The sequence below is a fragment of the Balaenoptera borealis genome (genome assembly GCF_965194805.1).
Source record: "Balaenoptera borealis genome assembly, chromosome: 12".
Lineage (NCBI taxonomy): Eukaryota > Metazoa > Chordata > Mammalia > Artiodactyla > Balaenopteridae > Balaenoptera > Balaenoptera borealis.
Genome location: NC_138869.1, coordinates 26375198 through 26397559, shown reverse-complemented (window position 1 = coordinate 26397559; position 22362 = coordinate 26375198). Strand labels below are relative to the sequence as shown.

The window sequence follows — 22362 nt, the reverse complement described above, 5'->3', positions numbered from 1 at the left end:
CCCAGTTGGAATGTTTGATCCCTAGGCTGCAGTGGTTAGATCAAGAGAGGCTCTTGATCCAAGCCAGGCCAATTAGAAACTTACCTGAGATTTAGCAACTCAGGGATGTAAGTTAGTGTTGGAGTGACTTGCAGCTTTTTGAGCCTTGTTGGAAAAGCCTGAGAATGCAGCCCTCACCATGGTAGAAGAATTAAAAGCTAAGTACAACAGAGCCCTAGGGACAGTGTTCGTGCTGCTGCAGTCAGCTGAACCTGTGACTTTGCAGTGTCATGAGTGAATGAAACATGTCCTGCACACCTCCTTTTGCCTAAAACCAGTTTGATATAGGTTTCTGCCATATGCAACCAAAAGAATCCAGTGTTTCTAACATTAATTTGAGAAAGACCCTTTTCTCATGCATATAGTTGTTTTCATTACTTTTTTATTGAAGTATAGTTGATTTACAGTATTGTGTTAGTTTCAGGTGTACAGCACAGCGATTCAGTTATATGTATAGGTGTGTGTATGTACATAGTCTTTTTCAGATTCTTTCCCCTTATGGGTTATTATAAAATATTGAATATAATTCCCAGTGCTATATAGTAGGTCCTTCTTTGTTATCTATTTTATATATAGTAGAGTGTGTATGTTAATCCCAACCTCCTAATTTATCCCTCCCCCAACACCTTTCCCCTTTGGCAACCATAAGTTTGTTTTCTACGTCTGTGAGTCTGTTTCTGTTTTGTAAATAAGTTCATTTGTATCATTCTTTTTTGATTACACATATAAGCAATATCGTATGATATTTGTCTTTGTCTGCCTTACCTCACTTAGTATGATAATCTCTAGATCCATCCATGTGGCTGCAAATGGCATTATTTCATTCTTTTTTATGGCTGAGTAATACCCCATTGTATATATATACCATATCCTCTTTAGCCATTCATCTGTCGATGGACACTTAGGTTGCTTCCATGTCTTGGCTATTGTAAATAGTGCTGCTGTGAACATTGGTGTGCATGTATCTTTTCAAATTATGGTTTTATCTGGATATATGCCTAGAAGTGGGATCGCAGTATCATACGGTAGCTCTATTTTTTGTTTTTTTAAGGAACCTCCATACTGTTCTCCATAGTGGCTGTACCAGTTTACATTCCCAACAACATTTTAGGAGAGTTCCTTTTTCTCCACACCCTCTCTAGCATTTATTATTTGTTTTCATTTGTATGGTTTGTATTTTTCTATTTATTTGACATTTTAATTCTCATGATCCATTATTGATGGTAAAAGTTGAATATTGCATAATAAACTAGATTTAACAGAAAGTATTATTAGGCCATTGCATATAAGGCTATCTGATATTTCTGACATTCAGGCCCACTGAGGCAGTTTGCATTTGAACTGGTTCTAGGCAAAGCCAATACCTTGGAACAAACTATGACAAATTTTGGAGAGTTTTATACATTTATTTAAACTTAGGTATACCACATTGATAGTTCCAGATCTAGGATAATTGGCATTCATGATACTTAAAATATATCATTAATGTTCTTTAAAAATCCTTATTCATGGTTATGCTGATTATCTCCTCCCTGTGAGCGACTTTGGCATCTGAAACCTGGTTCCGCTACTTACTAACTGTGAGATCCTGAGAAAATTTCCTAATCTCTCTGTTTATTTCCTCATCTCTGAAATAAGAGTGATAATTTTTCCTATTTCTCAGGAAGGTGTAAGGACTAAATGCAGCAATATAGAGAGGGCTTAAAACAGTGCCTGAAACTTACCTAGTGCTAGATAAGTGTTTGCTATCATCATTGTAATCCATTTTCCTTGTTAAAGCTGTGTTTTGATAGGATGAGGAAGAGGATGTTGGCATAGGTTTAAAACATTTCTAAGAGCCACTGTAATTAGTGACTGGATTAATGAATTAATTAAGTTGAATGGATGAGAAAGTTTAACTAGTATTTTTAATAAGGTCATTCTTTCCCAATGCATCTTCCTTAGCAGGTGTCTTGCCTGGGATAGGGGCTCAATACGGGTTGAATGAAATAGATTCCTGGTAGTTCATGATCCAAGCACACACAATAACCTTGTTGACCCTATGATATTGGAAAGTCTGAGTCCTCATAGGCGACTTGGTTGCTAATTATAGTTATCTCTTCTATGAGTAAAACCTTAACAGTGACAGCAAAAACTTAGGCATAAAATGAAAGCCTTTCTATTAATACAATGATTTATAGCTTTCTCTGCTAACTTAAACAGTATTTTGAACAGAATTTTGTGTTTTGTGTAAGATACCTTAGGATTATCTTTTTGCTGTTACTGAACTCTGTGGACAACAGTGGTGTCATGAGATGCACTTCCTGATCCCACAGAACTATACTTTTGAATACCTGTGTCAGATGCTATATTATTCTCTCCTTTCCCTCAGTGTTAGACACCACTTCTTGCTCAAAGTGTGTCTTACCAGCTCCCCTTCCCTTTATCATTTGTCTTTTACAATAGCCTTTGTACTGGGAAATGAAATAACTAAAATTGTTCAAAGTATGTCTAAAATAAGAGTAAATAAGTCATTAGTGAGTACACTTTCCTAGGAGTAAAATACATTAGCTGATTTATTTTATGCATGGTAGTGCCTCTGGGTTCTGTTTGGTGTCTTATTTAGCCCAATCGTCCACCCCCAGGTGAATTCCATATGTGAGTTTACTTAAAAAGCTTCTCTCTCTGAATGAACTGTTCTTGTAAGGTGTCTGGTAAATCCATGAGCGCAATTGGTGGGGCTTGTATTTAATGTTAGTTTTTAAAACAGGTGATATGGATAATATACCTTGTGTTTGATTATGTAACACATGAACAGGAAAACCTGAGGATTTAAAGATAAAAATTCCTAAATAATGTCTACAATATACCACTTGGACATGCAGTGGATTTTTCAATATTATAAAAACTTAGTTTTTAATCGGAATTGTCTAAGTGTTACGGTCTTCGTTAAGCATCTGATTGATGCCCAAATTTGCATTTTTATCTTGCTAAATGTGTAAAATAGTTCATAGTTATAGTGATTTAAACTTAAATTAGGATTTGGGGTAAAAGCTTCACATGGCCCTTCTGTAAATAACAATAAGAGATTATGATTAAGAAAATGAATCTATCACTTGTGGTCAACTGTATAATAGCAAAGTGAGTCTCCCTTACTAGGAAATACAATATGCCATTATTTAAAATAAAGGATGAGGGATGTTCAGTGACACTGACAACATACAGACTTGATATAGAGCTTCTTTTAACTTTTTTCTCACTGTTTGGGCTCTAGGCAACAGCTATGGAAGTAATGATGGCATTTTCATAGATGCTGGTATGCTTTCAGAGGAGACTTTCACAATATGGAGAAGTCACAACTTTCACCATTAGTTTAAACTAAGGGGTCTGATCTTGCTTCCTCTAAGTCACATAATTCTCATTTTATGTTAATACAAGTTATGCCTAATTATCAAGGGGAGAGTATATTTCTGAATTATAGTCTCTTCCAGAAGAGTTATGAGTGTAACCTCCATTAACACTGGGGAATATTAAGAAGGCAACTCTTTGAATGTTGAGATAAAAATATGTCCCTCTAGTGGAGGGTTATATTTTATCCATAACTGAGTAATTTTGACTCAAGTGACCTATATTGAGAAATAGATTTAATAGTGGAAAGATTGTGGATTGATGTAACCCTGCCAGGCAGAAACAGAAGGTTCAGAGCATTAACAGAGCATTAACTTACTAGTGGAGGAATATAGGACATGATGTTATTCCCAAAATTATCAGGAAGAGAAAATATAATAGAGGGAAAAAAATAGTGTGAACTATTTCCCACCCCTACCTTCGCAGATGTTCATGTCAATGTTTCCTCAGACAGAATTTTTGATTCAGATTTCTCTTTTGAAACGGTCAGTGTTTTATAGGTTCTCATCTAATCAGAAATAAACCCAAAGCATTATTTTTGTAGCAGTCACTGTGTCTTCAGTGTACAATTCTCTGAAGCCTATTTGCTGGTGTTCTAAGAAAATTTGCTGCTTCATCTGTGATAAAACCAGCATACACAGTAATCTTCCAATTTAAAGTCCAGATAAGAATATTTTCTAGCCCTCAGAGCAATCTAAGAGTCTCTCTCTAACAGAATTGCTTCTTCATGGAAGGAAGTTTTGGGAGTAAGTTAAGTTGGTTCGTTCTCTTCCTTCCTTCCTCTCTCCCCTCCCCTCCCCTCCTGCCCTCATCCTGCCCTCTTCTTCCTCCCCACCCTTCTCCTTTCTTTCCTCTCCCCTCTTCCTCTTTCCCCTCCCTTTTTTGTACCTTCCCCTCCCTTTCTTCCTCCCACATTAGTTCCTGTAACATTGCTGAAAAAAATCTGTCCCAGATTTTAAGTGCTTTGAAATTTTTATGATAGAAAATGCACCCGGAATTTAATCTGATTGTGTAGAAAAGAACTGCAGATTCAATTTCTTGTAATAACTTGCTACTATCTTATTGACTTGATGTCTTTAGGACTTAGCTAGTGTCACCTGAAGTGGGTGGTAAAATGAAAACAAACCAACAAATAAAAAACCCAAACAACTTGTATTTCTTCAATATGTAATATAGACTGAAAACTGTTTCAAAAATTTAGGAACTGTATCTCTGATTTTTTTCCTTCCTGGGTGCATAAAGGAATTTAGATGTGTGGGTGTGGTACATTAAACTATTTTTAAGGCTAATTTCAAGAAGAGCAATCATCAAGCCACAAACAAAACTCTGAAAGATGTAGAGTCCTGAGTTGTATAACTCTGCTTCTGAGTAGTCATGGCCTTTGATCTTTGAACTGAGGGCTTGTATCTGCACCATCACTTCCTGAATGATCTAATTACTTCCGGGCTTTGGTCTATAAATCAGACATTTTGACATTCAATAGCACAGCTGCCTTCTTTAGAATCTAAGGATGTAGATTGATTCCTCACATAGGCGTTCTTAGAAAACATAAGACTTGCTAATATCATTAAGGCAATAAAATGTTTTGGTTTTTTTTTAAAAGAATTATATACTTAAAGGAACTTGATTCAAGTTGAAGCTCAATCCTTTCTGCTCTTTCATATTCTGGGGCTAATTTTATTAAAATCAGTGACTCCTGCAGGGCTCAACACATAGTATAAGTTCATTAAATGTTGGTTTATACGGAGTGGAAGAAGTGATCTCTAATGACCCCCAACTTTCTGGAAATCATACCCTGTCTCTTTCTTCAATGAAAGGAATAAAAAAATTTGAAAGTTGAATCGAAAATCTGAAGTTTTTAACAGCCTTCCAGACACTGGAAGACTTGTCATCACAGTCACCCAATAGCATTAACCTCTGTATCCCTTGACTTGGCTTGTCTTGTTGAAGGTTCCACCTTAAAATCTGTCTATACTGATATGATGTGATTCCCAAGATAAACTGTAAAATGCAAAGGAGCAAGAAGGGGAGCAAGTATACATCTATACACATAAATATACATACATATACTTTTGTGTATATATATATACATTATGTATACATACATATACTTTTGTGTATACATATACATTATGTATACATTATGTATACATATACATTATATATACATTATGTATACATTATGTATCTCTGAAAGGATGCATAGGCGTTGGCAATGAGATTGCCTTTAGAATGAGGCAGAGGGAAGAAGACAAATTTAAGTTTCACTCTATGTGCCTATTTAAATTTGAAAATAAGATTAAAAGTAACTTCTCCTACGTAATTATTCACAGTACTAAGCTGATATTAAAGCTGATCTCCTCAATTAGGTGTTTCCTAATTATACATCAATAATAAGGTGCCTACCCCAATACCTTGACAAAAATCTCTTGTACATATGTTGATTAAATAATTTTTTTTATAATGTGACAGATGGAAAATGACCAGATCAAACTGTTAATTACTGTCTAAGCATTGGCTTTATCACTGTAGGTCTACAGGAGTTCCACTGAGAAAGAAATGTAGAAGGTTCTGATGCAAGTTGAGGCATGTTTATAAAACCAACTCCAGGTTTGTGTGTACGAATGTCTCATTGGAATCTTGTGGGCTCTCTGAACATACTATTGTAATATAATATATAGTATTCCTATATATTATGTATTGTTACAATACATGATATATTATGTTATGTAACAATACATAATATATAGGAATACTAAGTTGTAGCTGAGCCTCAATGCAACTAATGATTTAGGGTTAAAAGAAAATTTTGAAGAACTGATGAAAAGAAGGGTATGGTCTGTGTCAGTTAAGTACAGTTGAGTAAAGAACCACCCAAAATGTGATGACTTAAAATAACAAACATTTATTTGGTTCATGACTCTGCTGGGCTGTCCTAGTGTGGGCCGGTCTCCCTCACGTGTGTGCGGCCATTTGGGAGTGACCATGATAGAGCTGCAGGTTGGCTCTGCTTATTAGTTTGGGCTCTCACATGTGTATGTCTGGGATCACAATTAGGCTGACTGGCCTGTGACTCACATTGTCTTCCCAACTCCTGCATGCTAGCCAGAGGTTGTTCCATGCCCAAGGCAGAGTACCCAGAAACAAAGTGGTGGCTCAAGTGATCTCTTGAGGCCCAAATTTGGAAGGGGCATTCTGCCCCTTTTACTGCCTTCTCTTGCCAGGCACACAACAAGCCAACTCAGCTCCAAGAGGCTGGGAAATAGACTCCACCTCATGCTGGAAGGCCTTCAAAGTCAGTCTTCCAAAAGAATGGACCCTTGAAAGGAAACCCCTTTTGTCACATGGTCTTGAGCTTTATGGCAAGGACCCTGAGTTGGGTGAAATGTGTGTATTTTAAAATTTTTAAATTGTTTTCCAAAAAGTTTTAAAAAAGAGTAATTAATTTTAACTCTGTTTTGGGAATACGTCATACTAATTCCATATCTTTTATTTGTTTTCTTATCCTTCTACCACAATAATAAAAGTTGTAATTTACTGAGAACTCCAAATGTGCCAGATACTATACAGCTCATGAGGTGTTTATATACATTTATCTCTCAGGTTTACCACTACAATGTGAGATATCATTTCCATTTTTCGGATCAGTAAACTAAGTTTCATCAGTTGACAGTGAGTGACAGACTAGGCCATTAATCCAGGTCTGTGTGGCTATAAAATTCAGGCCTTTTCTTAGTACAGTGGAGTTCCATATCTGGGATTAATTTTTGTGAATTCAACTATGGGTGTACCACAGAGGGGCCAGATCTGGGGATTGGGAGAGAATGAAAGAGAAAATAATTTAAGTATTATGGATAACTAGCCAGCCATTTTACACAACGAATATGTGTCCTATAGGAACTCTGATTTGGGAACTATAAATCTACTGTTAGCTCAGGTAATTACAGCTCCAGGTGCCTCTGAGATGGATGTGATTTTGATATTTTTGTTTCTTTTTAGTAATATGGCTCTAAATGCAAGCCAGCTCCTTTATCTCATAGTAAATCAGAGGAAAAAATGGTCAAATTAGTGTTAGAGGAAAAATCATCTATCCTGTAGGGTTGTGAGTTGTAATTCAATCTCTGGTCTGTCACAATATCGGAGAATTTTCAGGGGTAATTTCGACTCTACATACTTTTTATTTTAAGAGCAAAGTTCTGACCCTAAACCTCAATAGTATGCAAATCCAGTTAACTATGCTATATTTTCTAGAGGAACAGATTTTAATGTTTGTGTAATAAAATGCCTTTCTGAAGTGGGATACAAAATATTTATTTTGCAGTCTTCAGGTGTGTTAACCTAGTTAAGCCTATCAGGAAAATAAGTGGCAGAACTACAACAATGCTACTGCAATGCTATGAAAACACTACTCCATCCATTTTGTAGAAGAACTAGATTTTGCATTGTGTTTTGTGACTGTATCACTAGTTAATTTTTAAAGAATATTCTAGAAGGAAGAAGACAGTCTTGTTATTAAGTACACAGCTGTTTATTCTCAAATTAACATAAAGACAGTGTATAAAGTGAAGTGAGCAAATGAAATTATCTTGTCACAAGCATTTTATTTTTATTTTATAGGCCTACATTTTTATTTAGCTATAATTTACAGAGAGAAATGTACACATGGAAGTGTACAGTTAAATATAGCTTCACAAACTGTATACACCTGTGTGAGCAGCACTCACAAACAAGCACATTAGAAGCCCCCTCATGCTTTTGTTCAGATATGACTCCCCTAACCCCCAGAATAACAACTCTTCTGGCTTTTCACAAGATAGACTAATTTTGCCTACACTGTACTTTATATAATGGAATCATATGGTATGTACTTTTTGTGTGTCTGACTTTTATTCAGCATTGAGTTTGTAAGCTGATCCATGAGACTGCATGACATTCAGATGGTTCATCCTTATTGCTGATGAGTGAATATACTGCTATGAATCCATTCCAGTGGCATGAGCATTTGCATAGTTTCCAGTTCAGGGCTACTAAAAATAATGCTGCTATGAATATTCAGATACATATCTTTTATGAACATGTACACATTTCTGTTGTGAATGTACCTAGGAGTGGAAATTTTGGGTCATGGACCATGCATGTTTTCATCTTTGGTAGAAAATGTCAGTTTCCAAAAGTGGTTGCCAGTTAACACTCACATCAGAAATATATGAGGGCTCCTAACCCATGTTATTTTCCATTGCTTTTATTTTAGCCAGTATGGCTACCTTACCTAAAATATTGTAATGATTGAAGTTTCCTATATTTTACATATATCACTATATACATATATATAATATATTTATATTAAAAATATATTTTTTATAACTGCTAACCTGGAACACTGAGATTATATATATTTATAATCTATTATATATGTATATAATATATGTAATATATTTTATAAATATATAATCTCAGTGTTCCAGGTTAGCCAAGAAGATAATTATTCAAAGAAACCTCTGATTAGATGGAAGATATTATTCTTCACAGAGTTATAACTCTATTCAGAGTTATTATTCTTCACCTGAAACTCACCTTCATGGAAACAGAACACAGAAAAATTATAGATTTAAGTCAAGAGTGATAGCAGCTAGATTGTGTGTGGTTTTTTTTTTACCTCCCTTATCTCATCAAACTGTCAGGAATGACTAACCCGTGCTTTATATTCATTTAAAAAACAAACTTTTTAATGCAACAATCTTTTTTTTTTCGTATTTCCTAAATATGATCTAGGTCTGATTAAAGTTAGAAAACAATCTTTTCAAAGTGGCCTTTTGCATTACAATCCTAAAACCAATTCTATGTAGAAGAAACACCTATGTGACTTCCTTTTCTTAGCATATGCTTAAGTTAAAGAAGAAGCCCATGTATACATGCCGGTTCCCCTTTTGCAGCTCAAACAATAAACTGTTTATCAAAATAGTAAATTTCTAGAGAACATGTGATTTTTGGAGACTTAAAGTTTTCATTAGTATTTGATTAGGGAAGTATATATTATAAAGTCAATAATAAAAACAGAAATATAGATCAAAGGAACAGGATAGAAAGCCCAGAGATAAACCGATGCACATATGGTCACGTTATTTTTGATAAAGGAGGCAAGAATATACAATGGAGAAAAGACAGCCGCTTCAATAAGTAGTGCTGGGAAAACTGGACAGCTACATGTAAAAGAATGAAATTAGAACACTCTCTAACACCATATACAAAAATAAACTCTAAATGGATTAGAGACCTAAATGTAAGGCCAGACACTATAAAACTCTTAGAGGAAAATATAGGCAAAACACTCTATGACATAAATCACAGCAAGATCCTTTTTGACCCACCTCCTAGAGGAATGGAAATAAAAACAAAAATATACACATGGGACCTAATGAAACTTAAAAGCTTTTGCACAGCAAAGGAAACCATAAACAAGACAAAAAGACAGCCCTCAGAATGGGAGAAAATATTTGCAAATGAAGCAACTGACAAAGGATTAATCTCCAAAATTTACAAGCAGCTCATGCAGCTCAATATCAAAAAAACAAACAACCCAATCCAAAAATGGGCAGAAGACCTCAACAGGTATTTCTCCAAAGAAGATATACAGATTGCCAACAAACACATGAAAGGATGCTCAACATCACTAATCATTAGAGAAATGCAAATCAAAACTACAATGAGGTATCACCTCACACTGGTCAGAATGGCCATCATCAAAAAATGTACAAACAATAAATGCTGGAGAGGGTGTGGAGAAGAGGGAACCCTCTTGCACTGTTGGTGGGAATGTAAATTGATACAGCCACTATGGAGAACAGTATGGAGTTTCCTTAAAAAACTAAAAATAGAACTACCATTTGACCCAGCCATCCCACTACTGGGCATGTACCCTGTGGAAACCATAATTCAAAAAGAGCCATGTACCACAATGTTTATTGCAGCTCTACTTACAATAACCAGGACATGGAAGCAACTTAAGTGTCCATCGACAGATGAATGGATAAAGAAGATGTGGCACATATATACAATGGAATATTACTCAGCCATAAAAAGAAACGAAATTGAGTTATTTGTAGTGAGGTGGATGGACCTAGAGTCTGTGAAACAAGTCAGAAAGAGAAAAACAAATACTGTATGCTAACGCATAAATATGGAATCTAAAAAAAAACTCGTTCTGAAGAACCTAGGGGCAGGACAGGAATAAAGATGCAGACATAGAGAATGGACTTGAGGCCATAGGGAGTGGGAAGTGTAAGCTGGGACGAAGTGAGAGTGGCATGGACATATATACACTACCAAATGTAAAACAGATAGCTAGTGGGAAGCAGCGGCATAGCACAGGGAGATCAGCTCAGTGCTTTGTGACCACCTTGAGGGGTAGGATAGGGAGGGTGGGAGGGCAGCTCAAGAGGGAGGGGATATGGGGATATATGTATACATATAGTTGGTTCACTTTGTTATACAGCAGAAACTAATACACCATTGTAAAGCTATTATACTCCAGTCAAAATGTTAAAAATAAATTTTAAAAATATAGCATTTTTGTGGATTGCTCAATAAATTATAAATAGATAAGAAAAAGTTAAAATAATAGAAATTATAGTAAGACAGCATTACTCTACAGAAACTGGCGGCAGGACTTTAAAAGTTGGTGTTTCTTAGTTTAAGTATTGTGTTGCAAGAGGCTTTATAAATCAATGATATAGTCATTTTTAGGTGATATTATTTTGACTTGCTTGTATGCATTGGTTCATTTCTAGTAACCTTAGTGGAAATGTCACAAGAAGCATTGAGACAAGTACACTTAACCACTAATTATTTTAATTATTCTTTAAAAATAAGCCATATGAAAAGGAACCGTTCATATTCATTTGCAGGTCATGACTTTTCTGAATGGTGTTCTAATCTTATGGGTAAATAGCAACTGAGGCGAGCAGAGTGTCTTTTAAACATGTAAGCCATCTTTGGGGGAAGACCAAAAAAATCCAAAGAATATATTACTCAGCCATAAAAATGAATGAAATATTGCCATTTGCAGCAACATGGATGGACCTAGAGAATATTACATTTAGTGAAGTAAGTCAGACAGAGAATGACAAATATTACATAATATCACTTATATGTGGAAACTTAAAAATCTCTATACAAAACAGAAACAGGCTCACGGTCACAGAAAACAAACTTATGGTTACCAGATGGGAAAAGCAAGGGCAGAGGAATAAATTAGGAAGTTGGGATTAACAGATACAAGCTACTATATATAAAACAGATAAGCAGTAAGGATTTACTGTATAGCACAGGGAACTTTCAATATCTTATAATAACCTATAATGGAAAATAATCTGATAATATATATATATATAACTGAATCACTTTGCTGCATACCTGAAATTAACACAATATTGTAAATAAAATATACATCAATTTTAAAAATACACATTTACCAAATAATATGGAAAACACTAACATCTATAAAGAAAAGAAATATTAAATGTAATATTTCCTAGGCATTACCATATTAACATTTTTAGCATCCTACCTGGTGTAAAAGTGCCTAATGAGTAATAACAAAAAACAAAACAAAACAAAAACAATGCTAAGTGCTGTTATTAGCTCCACTTTACAAATGAAGATGTAAAGACTCAAAAAAATTAGAATAAGTAATTTGTCAAATCACACAGCTAATAGTTTTCAGATGTAGGATTCAAATGATTAAACGATAGACATGTCATCTTTTAACCTACATAGATGTACAGTCAGAGGGACTTAGTGAAGGCAAACTTATCAACATAAATGAGGAAAGGGATTGTGATGAAAATAGGAACGTGTCCTAGAGGAAGTGACATCAGCAAAAAAATTCACATTAAAGGAGCTCTTGGAGATATTTCATGACATTGAAACTCAAGGATAAAATGTTGGAAGCTGATTCATACTTAGAAAAGGGTATGACAATTTTCCATAGAAGAGATGCTGGCTCAGTATCGTTAAGTTGTATGATGCAAAGAAGGCAAGCGGAGTTTAAACTACTCTTGATAGGATTTTTTTTAACAAAGAAATAGAACACCTTGTCTTAGCTTGGAATGCCATAACAAAATATCACAGACTGGGTGATTTTTAAAAAACGGAAATTTATTTTTCACAGTTCTGGAGGCTGAGAAGTCTAAGAACAAGGTGCTGGCAAGGTTGATTTCATTCTGATGCATCTCTTCTTGCTTCGTAGGTGTCAGTAATCTCCCTCACGCTCCCATGCTTGTGTGTGTGCGCTTGCACACAAGGAGAGAGATAGAGATTTTTCGCTTTCTCTTCTTATAAGGCCATTAATCTTAATAATCTTGATAGACTAGAGCCCCACCTAAGCTCTCCACCTTAAGGATGAGGACACATTTATCCATCTGCTCCCAGCCCCCAAGGTCAGAAGTAGCCCCATGGACATCAGCTACCTCACAGGCCCAGGAATTAAGCAGCTTCTTGTAGGTACCACATGCCATGACTTCTTAGATAAATTTTGGGGAAAGAAGCAAGAGATACATGAAGACTGGCAAAAACGTCACATTAAAAGAAGTATTGGAGCTATTTCATGACATTAAAAGTGCAAAGAGTAAAATATTGGAAACTGACCCAACCTTCAAAATGAGTGAATCACCGTGAGGTTGTGACAGCACAAAGCTGGTCAAAACTTGGAAGAAATCCATGATGACATCAGTAGCTGGAGTGAATGATGGGACGAGGAGGATATGAAGTGCTGTAGAATAGTTACCTTATACACTATCAGATATACTATGTCTGTATATACTTGTGTACTGTTTATCTCTAGATTTATTGGAACATGACTGTCAAGGGTAATTAGACAAGCCAAGCCCGAGATTCTTAGATTAAGCCAGTGGCCCCCTGAGGGGTCTACAATCCTCCCAGGCTAGTAGTATCCCCTGACTTTCAGCAGAAGCAAAAGCAAAGCCTGCATACTGCAAGGTATCCTCACTGTAGTGCACCACCCCCACCCCCAGGTTCCCAGTTCATCAAGGTCAACCAATAGGAGCTCGTAAATCACCACGAGGGAGAGTCAGCAAAAGCAAGCTAGCAATCAAATTTAAGCACCTAATTATTTGATGTAGGAATATCAGATACAGAATATAAATTACTATATGAACTATTTAAAGAAAGAAAAGGTGGAATAAAAATGAGCAACCAACTTTTGAAAGTTGTCAAAAATAATCAGATATTTGACAAATGAAAGTCTATTTTTGTATCCAGTGTGGCCAGCTCTTTGACATTAGAACTGTGCTAGAAAATAAACACGTGTGGTTCATGCATGTAAATGTATACAGAAAAAATTAATTCAAAGATTATTAGGCATAAAAAGTCATTAAATAAAAGTCTCAACTCACTAGGAAGACACAATAATTCTAAACACGTACCCACTTCACAAAATAGCCTCACAAAATATAAAGCAAAAATTGTTAGACTCACAGAGAGACACTCTAACATCACATTAGGATATTTCTATAGCATTTTCATTTATGAAAGGGCTGGCATGTGTCCATCTTATTAGATATTATTTATTTTATTAATCTTTTCAATATTGCTAGTTCTTTGAAAATGACTGAGTCTTACTTTTGGCATAAAACATGGTAGTATATTATAAAAGTTCCATGTTCACTTAAGAAGAATGTGTCCCATTTAGTTGTTAGGCACAAGGTTTAGTGTGTATTTTCTATAGAGTCAGCCTTATTAATTGTATCCCTCAAATCTTTTATAAATTTATAAATTCATTCACACAAAGAAAGCACCAGACCCAGATGGCTTTCTAGGAGAATTCTACAACACTCTCAAAGAACAAATCATTCCAATTTCATGCAGATTCTTTCACAGAATACAAAAGGAGAGACTACTCCACAATTCCATTCTATGAGCCCAAGTGGAAACAAGAAGTGATGCCATTCATAAGTATAAATGCAAAGATATTAATTAAAATAATAGCAAAATAAAATTTGTCAATCTATACAAAAGGCAGTGCATCAAAACTAAATTGAATGTATTCCAGGGATTCAAAGGTAAGTTAACATTAAGTGTTTCTTCAATGATTTCTTGGGTATGACACCAAAGCCCAGGAAACCAAAGCAAAAATAGACAAGTGGGACTATATCAAACTAAAAAGTTTCTGCATAGCAAAGGAAACAATCAACAAAATAAAAAGGCAACCTATGGAATGGGAGAAAATATTTGCAAGCTATGTATTTGATAAAGGGTTAATAACCAAAAAACATAAGGAACTCTTACAACTCAATAGCAAAAAACACATAACCCAATTTGAAAATGGGCAAAAGAACCGAATAGACATTTCTGCAAAGAAGGCAAACAGATAGGCAATAGGTATACAAAAAGATGCTCAACACGGCTAATCATCAAGAACGGTGCAAATCAAAACCACAGTGAGATATCATGTCACACATCTTAGGATGGCTATTATTTAACAGACAAAAGATAACAGGTGTTGGCAAGGGTGTGGAGAAAAGGTAACCCACGCGCACTGTTGGTGGGAATGTAAATTAGTACAGCCACTTTGGAAAAGAGTATGGAGGTTCCTCAAAAAATTAAAAATAAAACTACCTTATGATCTAGCAATAACACTCCTGGGTGTATATCAAAACAAAGTGAAATCACTATAGAAGAGATCTGTGACCTCATATACATTGTAGCATTATTTGTAATAGCTGAGACATGGAAACAACCTCAGTGCCCATAACAGATGAAAGGATAAAGAAAATGTGGTATATACCCACAGTGGAATATTATTCAACCTTATAAAATACGGAAATCCTTCCATTTGTGACAATGGATAAACCTGGAGGACATTATGTTAACTGAAATAAGCCAGACACAGAAGACCAAATACTACAGAACACCACTTACATGAGAAGTTTAAAATAGTCGAATTCATAGAAGAGAGTAGAATGGTGGTTGCAGAGGCCTGGAGAAGGAGAAAACAGAAAGGTATTAGTCAATGGATACAAAGTTTCAGTTATGCTAGATGGGTAAATCCTGGAGATCTTGGGTACAGCATAGTACCTATAGTTAACAATATTGTATTATATACTTAAAAATTTGCTCAGAATATGATATTATGTACAGTGTTTTTATAACACTCAAAACTAATGATAAATAAACAGGGTGGGGGAAACTTGGAAGTGATGTATTTGTTTATGGCATAGATTGTCATGATGGTTTCATGGATGTATACTTAATGCCAAACTCATTAAGATGTATACATGTGTACAGCTTTTTGTGTGTCAATTATACCTCTTATAAAGTGGCTTTTAAATAAGTTTATTCATATATTTTCCACATTAATGCATTGAAGGATAAAAACCACATAATTTCAATAGATGTCAAATAAGCCCTTAATAAATTCCAAGCTCATTTGTGATAAAACTTTTAGCAAACTATGAATACAAAAGGATTTCTTTAATCTGTTAAAGAGTATGAAAACCTGCAGCAAACATAATTCTTAACAGTAAAACAGTAGAAGCATTACATTTAAAACTAGGAACAAGACAAAGATGCCCACTTTTACTGCTACTATACAGCATATTGGAGACCCAGCCAGTACAGCAAGGAAAGAAAGAGATGCAAAGAGTATAAGAATTGGAAAGGAAGAAACCAAACTCCCATCTTTTTTTGGCATGTGATTATTCTCGTAGAAAACTGTGAGTTATGTATAAATAAGTTAACACAATAGAATTTAGCAAGGTGGATATAATACTGGCAATCAAAATTGCAATTATATATAAGCAAAAAGTTTTAAAACACAATTTTGAAAAGATGTTACATGAGTAACAAAGAATATATGGTACTTACAGGACTTCCCTGGCGGTCCAGTGGTTAAGATTCCATGCTTCCACTGCAGGGGGTGCGGGTTCAATCCCTGATCAGGGAATTAATATGCCACATGCCATGTGGCACGGCCAAAAAAAAAAAAAAAAAGAATATATGGTACTTAGGAATAAATTCAATAGTAAGTGTGTAAGACTGATGTGCAGAAAATTATAACACTTTATTTATTTTAAAATATAAATAATAATAGGTAATCACTTTTATAAATAGAAAGGCTAATATTATAAAAATGTTAATTCTTCCAAGTTGACCTATAGATTATATAAAATTCTAATCAAAATCCCAACAGACTTTTAAAAAAGAGCTTTACAAGCTGATTTTAAATTTAAATGGAAGAGCAAATGCCTGAGAACAACCAAGAGACTCCTGAAGAAAAAAGAGAGGAAAAACGTGAAAGTATTAGCTCTACCAGATAGGAAGAACTACAATACATTTATAATAATCAGCACAGAATAGTGTGATAGGCAATTTGACAAATGGAACATACTCGAAAGCCCAAAAGGAAACCCAGACTTATGTGGCACTTTCATATGTAGTGGAACCTTTGCAAAGTTCTGGAGAAAAAATTGAACCTTTCAATAAATGGTAGTGGGACGATTTATTACCCAAATAGGAAAACAAACAAACAAAACAATATAATGGGTTCTCTATCTCATGCCCATAAACAAAATCAGTACTTGATGAATTAAAAATTTAAATGTGAAGGCAAGTATTTCAAATTTTAGAAGAAAATATAGTGAGTATTTTGATAGCTTTAGGATTAAAAAAATTTATAACACAAAAATTGTTAACCATTGTATTAGTTTCTTGTGCTTGCTATAATAAATTACCACAAACTGGGTGGTTTACAACACAGAAATTTATTCTCTCACTGTTTTGAAGGCTAGAAGGCCCCTGTGCCTTCTGAATGCTCTAGGGAAGAATCACTCCTTGCCTCTTCCCAGCTTCAGGTCCTTGCTGACAAGCTTTGGTTTTCCTTGGCTTGCAGTGGCCCCATTCCAGTGTCCGCCTCTGTTGTCATGTGGTCCTCTTCCCTGTGGCTCTTCTCTCTCTCTGTCCAAATTTCCCTCCTGTAAGAGACCAGTGATTGGATTTAGGGCCTACCCTAATCCACTGTGACCTCACCTTAATTTGATTATATATTTGCAAAGACCTTATTTCCAGATAATGTCACACTCACAGGTTCTGAGTGGACATGAATTTTAAGGGGACACTATTCAAGTCAGACCAACCACGAAGGAAAAGATTGATAAATCTTTTCACTATTTACCATAAATAGAATGAAAAGACAAAACACAACTGAGAGAAGACATTACTAATACATGTAATGGACAATTTTATATAAATATAATACATATAACTGATATGAATCAATAAGATAAATAACCCAGTAGGAAAATCGACCAGGTCATGAACAAGCAGGTGACAGAAAAGAAAACATATATGGTAGATTACCTAAGAAAAATGTGCCAAAACTGCTTAGTAAGCAAGGGAAATACAAATTAACATCCCAATAAAATATTATTTTACTTCCCCTAAATTATGAGTTTGACAATACCAAGTGTTGGTAAGGATGTGCCACACAGGAACTCTTACACATTACTAGTGAGGTTGTCCACAGAAGCTTTATTTTTAATAGCATTACACTAGAAGAAACCCAATATTCATTGGTAGGATAATTGATGTATTGTGATATATTCACTAAATGCACTATTTTTTTATTTTTATTTTTTGGCCACACCGCATGGCATGTGGGATCTTAGTTCCTCAACCAGGGATCAAACCTGCGCCCCCTGCATTGGAAGCGTAGAATCTTAACCACTGGACCACCAGAGAAGTCCCTAAAATGCACTATTATATAACAATAAGAAATGGATTAACTATAGATACATATGACAGCACAGTTGATGTTTCAACCAAGCAAAATTATTTGACACATATATATATATATGATAATCTGTTTAAAAAAGCACATGAGTGACAAACACAAAATTCAAGAGAGCGGTTATCTTCAGCGAGGAGGCAGAAAGGTGATACAGAGAAAGAACATACGAAGATATGGCAATATTCTAGATTCTGGGTGGCAGATTTATGTGTTGATTTTATTAGACATCGTAGGGTAGATGCATGTTATATATGCTTTGTGCAGAGCAAATATCTAGTAACATAAAACAAAATTCATATATTTTTTAAGTGTCATGGTATGGGAACCCAGATGTATTCAATGCTTTGAAACTAGTCCCATTTTAATTGCAGTGTTGATGGATTAAGGATTTAAGCAGACAATAGAATATGCTGGCAAATCCCTGGAGTCCCACTGCCTATATGAGAATCCTGACCCTGCCACTGACTAGCTGCAGGATACGGGGAAAGTTTCTTAATTTCTCTTTACTTCCATTTCTTTGTCTTTAAAACGAGGATAAAAATAGGCCTGGCTTTACAGGATTGTTATGAAAATTACATGAAAGAATGGGGGTAAAGCTCTTAGTATACAGTTGCTTGTACACATAGTAAATGCCTAGTGACTATGACCTAGACAGATTCAGAGGCCTGAAATGTGCTGACACACAGTCTCCCTTGCACCTCTGACATTGCTTTGAAGAGGCCTTGGCCCCAGTAGCTACTGCCCCCTTTGCCTCGGCTGCAGAATGAACAGACATGAGCCTAACCCAGATGAGAAGCCAAGCCCCAGTGGGCCTCTGTCTGAGTCAGGGCTGCCTGTCTGAGCTCAGCCAATACACAGTTAGAGAACTAAGAATAAATGTTCTTAAGCCTATGAATCTTAGAGCATTTTGTTTGTAAAAGTAGTTAACTGATACATGAGCTGCAATTATTGTTGTTGGTATTATTACTATTAAAGATTTCAAAGATAGTTGCTACTGGGCCTGCAAAGGTTGTCTCATTCACATTAGTTGTACCTAGACAGGTTGGATTTAATGCCTTAAAAGAATAAGAATTTTCTGTTTCTATCTCAAGCAGCTGCCAGAAGCATAAGTATCTTATTTCCGTTGACCTCGTCTCTCCTCTAGCTCCAGAACACATAGGCTTGAGTCAGCTCGACTGCAGCACACTGCCATTGTCAAAAAGACCTGAGGACAAAGATGAGATGTACTGTCCCCAGTTCAGTAAAGAGTCAGCTGTGTAACAGCTGTTCGACATCTCTAGTATGAATGTTGTCCTTTGTTGTTAGAGCATCATCATACAGTCCATAAACCACCCATGCGTTCATTGTTTTATTGATCTGCACTGCCACCTGCCTGGTAGCCAGGGTTGGGATGATGTTGCCTCCTGCGTAATGAAGAGCCCTAATCTCAGAGCTGTTGTAGTGACTTGCCCAAGGCCACAAAGCTTGTAAATGGTACAGCTGAACCCAAATCTGCAATTTCTGATGCCAAGTACTGGCTTTCTCTTACTGCTTCATGGATGCCTTTTAATACCTCCAATTTTTTTGTTTGAGAATACACACTTTTCAACAGATTGCGTCACCAACAGATTGGGTCAATCTCTTAGGTCACACTGGTGCCACGGGAAGTGTGCTAACACCTAGGTAGTAACAGTCTGTCATTCTGATGTCAAATAGACAGATCCCAAAACAGTAACTTCTGCAACTCTAGGTCTTTCTGGATTCCTCAAATGGTGTTTGGTTAGAAGATCTGGTGAGGGAGTACAGATGGGGTAGCAACAGATCTTTACCTGAAGTAACGTGGACATATCTGAACTCGTTAACTGGCCTATGCATTAACAAGAGGCTGCAGAATCAATGCACAAAGCCCTCTTTTCCTACGCTTATTTAGAAGTTAAGGTATCATGTGAAATGAATTAATAAGTGAATTTATCATATTTTCTTTAGAACTACTGCACAAACAGAAACACAGTAATAGAGGCTTTCCAAGGGATTGCCTCTGCTTAGAACATTATCAGACATCTTTGTGAAAGTCTTTTAAATAATGTTGCAATATTTTCAATCTTATGTCTTATTTTTACAAAATAAGATTATGTAAGAGTTTCTAAAAGTTTCTTGTTGTTGGAAGAGAACTGTGTTCTATGATTTAGAGTTAGTGAGGAAGACCTGGGCATTTGACTATCTAAATTACAATCTCAATTCTACCACTTGCTGTTTGTGTGACTTTGGACAAGTTAGTTAAGATCTCTGGCCCTCAGGTTTCTCATCTATAAAATGAGACAACTGATAAGACCTTTCTTGTGGGTTTTGTGAAGATGAAACAAGATAATGCATTTACAGTGCTTAGAAAAATAACTGGCACTAGTGGGTATTCAAATGCTAGCAATTTATTACAAATTATTCCTCAACCAGAATCACCTTTGTCAGTTTGATTCATCTGAGCAGTATATAGTATTGGTTGATTTATCTGAGTATTATGAGGTGGTTCAGAGATTGGACTTGAGTCAGAACTACTTAGGTTTCAGATTCCATGGGCAAGTAACAGAATATCTTGAGACTCCAGTGCTTTTTTTTTTTTTTAATGCTGCAAATTAGAGAATCTACCTTATAGGATTGTTCAGAAGATTAAATGAGAAAATCATTTAGAACAATGCCTCACACATGACAATATTTTTTAAATGGTAGTAATGGTACAACAATGAGGGAGTTGGAATAAAGAGCTAAAGTTCATTATCTTTGTCTTTATTGGTCTGAAAGTGTTTCCTCTGTAAACCTCTAACAAGAACGTATTAGGATCAAGCCATTGACATCTTTGTGCCGTTAGCAGCCTGTCCCTGGATTACTGGTCTCTGGCTCCTGTCAGGTAGCTCAGCCTGCACTTGGCTTTGGGCCCTCCCTCCCTAAAGGGGGTACATTTGGGGCTGAAGCAGAGTCCATACACACGCAGTGGGTCCCCCAGCTCACAGCTGCTGTCGGTATGTCGCCTAGAACACTCTCTCCTTGAGCGCTTTCCTCTGAATTGTCATCCCAGTGGTGGTTGGAATAGAGGTTTCCCCTCAAAAGTCCCTTCTTCCTGCATTAGATTCCACATTTCTGACAAGTCTGCAATTCCATTTCTGCACCTCCTTTGTTCCACCCCAGACAGGTTCTGTCCTCTCTGATCTGTTATCAATCCCTGGAGTGCTTCTGTCTTTCACTCCAGCCTGTAACAATCCAGGCCTATCCTCCTTTAAATGTCTAGCTAGAAACATTTCTTCCTTCACAGTTAACCTGAAATTCTCTCCTTCATCTAAACTTCTCATTGCATTGAAAAAAAATCTAAACTTCCTACCACAGCCTGTAAAGCTCTATCTGTTCTTGTCTTGTCTGCCTCTCTGATACCATCTCCTGCTTCTATGCTTTAGTCAAACAAGCTTCTGTCTTTTCCTTTAGGACTTCAAATTCATTATCACCTACTGCTTTAGTACTTACTGTTCAACTCTGCCTGGAAAGCTTTCTTCCAAAATATTTCCTGGTTGGCTTTTTTTTTTTTTTGCCTCAAAGAGGTCTTTCCTGACCATCCAATAAAAAAAAAAAAAAAAAAACCCACAAAAACAATAAAACTCATTCTCATTCCCATCAGTCTTGCACAATGGTTCTCACCTGGGGAGGAATTTGCCCCCCAGGGGATATTTGGCAATGTTTGGAGATCTTGCTAGTTGTCATAACTGAGAAGGTGCTCTTGGTACCTAGTGGGTAGAAGCCAGGGATGCTACTACACATCGTACAATACACAGTATCACCCCGCAGTCAAGACTTATCAGACACAATATGTCAGTAGGGCTGAAGTTGCAAAACTGCAGTCAACATAGCGTCTTTTTATTTCCTTCAAGGAATTTGGCACTCTTTGAAACTAACTCATTCATTCATTCTTTTCTTGATTTGGCCTGTCTCCTGAACTAGGATGCAAGCTCCAAGAGAGCAGGAATCTTATCTATCTTGGTCAATGTTGCATCTCCAGTGTCTATAATGGTGCCTGACACTTGGTAGAAGCTTTAAAAGTTTTAATTGAATTACTAAACCAATCAGTGAATAACTTTCGGCAGAAAGTTTTACTATGCATAGTACTTAACCAC

At 36.0% G+C, this 22362-nt stretch overlaps 1 protein-coding gene and 1 long non-coding RNA gene across 3 annotated transcripts in view; one reads left to right on the top strand and one right to left on the bottom strand.

Moving 5' to 3' along the window:
• The window catches only part of TAFA1 (TAFA chemokine like family member 1), a 781657-nt gene that overhangs the window by 235686 nt on the left and 523609 nt on the right, over positions 1–22362 (top strand). The gene's annotated exons all lie outside the window — the stretch shown is intronic.
• Positions 6914–22362, bottom strand: part of LOC309606966 — a 54235-nt gene continuing 38786 nt past the window's right edge. The window contains exons 2-3 of one of the 2 annotated variants that reach the window (XR_014232165.1): positions 17279–17414; positions 6914–16375 (exon numbers count right to left, since the gene is read on the bottom strand). This is a non-coding gene — a long non-coding RNA (uncharacterized lncRNA). Of the gene's footprint in view, positions 17415–22362 lie in introns of both variants that reach the window. The other variant, XR_014232164.1, reaches the window with a different exon arrangement.